The sequence below is a fragment of the Lepisosteus platostomus genome, chromosome 5 (assembly GCF_059453375.1).
Source record: "Lepisosteus platostomus isolate fLepPlt1 chromosome 5, fLepPlt1.hap1, whole genome shotgun sequence".
Classification (NCBI taxonomy): Eukaryota; Metazoa; Chordata; class Actinopteri; order Semionotiformes; family Lepisosteidae; genus Lepisosteus; species Lepisosteus platostomus.
In genome coordinates, this window is record NC_142615.1 from 52,664,489 (window position 1) to 52,668,216 (window position 3,728).

General features: G+C 38.9%; 1 non-coding gene across 1 annotated transcript; it reads left to right on the forward strand.

The window, feature by feature from the left end:
* The first annotated feature begins 2,786 nt into the window (after positions 1-2,786).
* trnai-uau (transfer RNA isoleucine (anticodon UAU)) lies at positions 2,787-2,880 on the forward strand. Its single transcript has 2 exons — positions 2,787-2,824; positions 2,845-2,880. It is a non-coding gene; the product is annotated as a tRNA-Ile (tRNA).
* The last annotated feature ends 848 nt before the right edge of the window (positions 2,881-3,728 follow it).

Consider the following 3,728-nt stretch of genomic DNA (forward strand, 5'->3'; position numbering starts at 1 on the left):
ACACATCCTAAATACAGTGTTCCTGCACCTTTGACCTCATCCAGAACGTATCATTTTTTTAAAGGGATTGCTGTCCGAATGCACATCTGAATCCCAAACGGAATCTCTGGTAAAATACGATCATTTGTGAAACAGGCAAATGAGTGTCTCAGGGGCCCATTCCTCATTGTCAGACACATGTATACAATGCTTTCACCATGCATTGAGCAATAGGGATTAAAGACGACTAAGGACGTGATAATTCACCTGAAGAACGGGGTCATCGTGGATTACAACAGAATAGAGATCGTGTCTGGTGAGGCAAACAGGACAGTGGTTGTAAGACTGCTGGAGTCCTTGGGCCTTTTTGTACGTGGGAACCTGGTAAATGATTTGAACTAATTTAACGTCATATTCGGGAAATCCAGAGAACGTCTTCACACTTGTCGTGGCTGTTGCAGGAAACACCTGTTGAATCTCACTCGGGATTTCTTGAGAGATCATTCAGCGAGTGAGTCGCAATTAGGAGATAATTTGGTATTTCTTAAGAGAACTCAGGATTTTTTTTTTCCTTGGTGGCAATGCGCTTCCGCAATAAATCATAGACTCTGCTTTCAAAATAGCTGCACCAGGTACTCGGACACAGATAAACACAGGGATTTAAAATTCAAGAATATGAATGGTCAACTGCTTCCAGTTGGGGTTTTTACGTTTCGTATTTAGTGATTTTTGTATCAATCTTTTAAAAAAATCATTAAAATGCGAACAATATGTAAATTAAAAACAACAGCATCGACAAATGCTGGGGAGACAGGTAGTTTTTTTGTAATCAGATTCCAATGTCAAATACTGTGTATGAGAGCTTACTGTACGTAACTTTCCTTTTCTCACATTTTCTGACGACTATTCCGAAGGGGCACCCTGTCAACTCTTAATACTTTTAAAAAATCTGTCTGCGTGTTTGATTATTTTAAAAAAAGATCAATGTTGATTATAACTAAAGAAATTAATGATCACAAACAAAAAAAAGGGCTGAAGATGCGAGTCGCTTTTGTATTAGAGCTGGATGACACGAGCTTATAAATAAATAAAAAAATGTTTTCTTCCAATAAATCATACATTTTGTTCCATCCTTCTTACTATACTTCTCTCTTGTAGTAGTAAAGCATTTTGATTGAAACCGAACAATACATTAAAGGTTTCATCTATACACTTCTACTTCCACTGCTGTGCAGCGGAGCCTGATACACCCCAGTAGGCAAAAGACGTATAATATACGTCTATTAAACGCACACCTTAGACGTATAAATGTGGTCTGAAATTCGTCTAGAATGAAATTCTAATATACGTCTATTGTTATACATCAATTATACGTCTATGATTAGATGTTCATTATACATAAATGGTTGGAGTTCTATTATATGGATAAATTTAGAGGTCTATTATACGGATAACTTTAGAGGACTATTATACGTATATGGTTAGAGGTCTATTATACGGATAACTTTAGAGGACTATTATACGTATATGGTTAAAGGTTTATTATACGGATAACTTTAGAGGTCTATTATACGTATATGGTTAGAGGTCTATTATAACATGAATAACAGTTGTGAATAACATAAAACTGTCACTACACATGATTGAGTCCTTGAGTCTGGCACCTAAGACCACTCAGCCATCCTGACAAGCAGTGGAGGCTGGTGTTTTGAATGCGCCCGTTTCTTTGTCGAAGGATTATTAACTACTACTGATAGTTCTTTTCTTCTTATTACAGAGATTTCTGCATTGCAAGACAATTGACGATATAGATAAAGTAAAGTCTTGGCAAACGAAATACGCATGGACAGGGTTGGACTCCGCGATCTTCGGTTTACGAGACTGACACCTTACCGATTTATAATGACATTCACAATAGATTTAAGGAAAACACAACTGCCTGAACAGGGACTTGAACCCTGGGCCCTCAGATTAAAAGTCTGATGCGTTACCAACTGAGCTATCCAGGCTCCAGAAGAGAGTCAACACTGTCGGGATCCTCGCAAGTCACATATCTCTTCTTGTGCCGAAGCGCAGTCGTACCTGACCCGTCTGGAATGACCACTGACAGACTTTATCCAGAAGTGACAGCACCACTCCCAGTAGAATGAGAGAGAAATACAGTACGACGTGAGGAGTCAAGGGGCTCCCACAATTCATCTTTCCTCACAATACACATTTTTTCACTAACATTTTGACCTTTTCACAATCAGATTTTTTCACATTTAATAAGATCTTTTAATCAACAACATTTAAGAAAGAAAAGAAATGGAACATTTTTTGGAACAATAAACAACAAAAAACTTTCAATGCCTTGGTTGTATACATGTGCACACCCTTTATAAAGGGGGTTGCAACTGTGCTGAAATTTAACCAGTCACATTCCAGATCATGTGCAAAGGTTATTTGCCTTTGCCAGACGTCAATTGTATTGATTCTGATTAGTCCTAATTTATATCACTTGATCTCATATAACCAACCGATCTGGGAGAACAAACGTTCAAACTGCACAGCGGAACATGAAAAGAAATCCGACTGCTGGTTGTCAGCAAAGAATGTCGTTACAAATTATCCACCGAGCTGTTTTATGTATCCGGCCACCTCTTTCCTTCTTTGCAGTGAGCACAATTCTTTCCGTTTATTCTCTTGTATATTCTTTTCTATTGTACTGTCCCTTTCCCCCATGTGGAGATGGATTCACAACCGACACCCTGTTTTCACCCTGTGTTTCTGCCACGTCAGTCTGTATGAGGAGTGGGTGTTTCACAGCTCCAGTGGCGCAATTGGTCAGTGCGCGGTACTTATACGGCAGTACACAGCGGAGCTATGCTGAGGTTGTGAGTTCGAACCTCACCTGGAGCAGTATGGCCTGTGTCTTTAGCTACTGAAAGCAACTGACGAGTTTAGGTGCTGGAGATGAGGTTTAAATTAATTTGAAAGAATCAAGTAAAGGTTTTTTTCTATATCACACCCAAAGAAGGCTCCACTGCTGAAACATTTCCTGCTCGTTTCAGCATGGAATAAGTAGTTGCAAGAAAATCAGCCACCTGAATAGGGACCCTGAGATGAAAAGTTCGATATTCTACTGACTGGGCTATTCCCGTCTACTCAGTTTCTTTCTGAAACAGCGTTTTTCCAGAAATACTTACAATTTGTGAAATTTAAAATACAATCTTGCTTAAAAATGCAGATGATTTTTTTCCCAAAAACCGTAAATGGAGAAAACTGACCCATTTGAGTCTCTGTGGTACAATTGCTTAGTGCGGTCAGGTTGGGACTAAAATGATAGTAAGGTGCTGGTTCAAGCACAACCTGGCATGCCTTTCTCACTGATCCAACATGAACATCATCTAGGGAAGAAGTGGCATGTAATGTTTAATACATTATTGACTTTATTGATAATTGGAGGGAATGCAAATGCTTTGCATGTATCAAATTACAGCACATAACAACTGAGTACTGTACCTGAGTCGATATCACTGGGCAATTTCCAGTAGTGACCAACATCATCAACTTAAGATAAGATTCACACATGGAGTTTTATCTTGGAATGGAGGGCGGAGAATTCATTTATACTCCCGTTGCATCTTGAGCTAAACTATTTTAAAAATATGACGCAGATTTGTTCAAGACATTTCTAATCGCCTTAAAGAGCGTTTTCATGAAGACATACGTCGGCTAGCTCTCCACTGTTAATTGACAGGACTTTT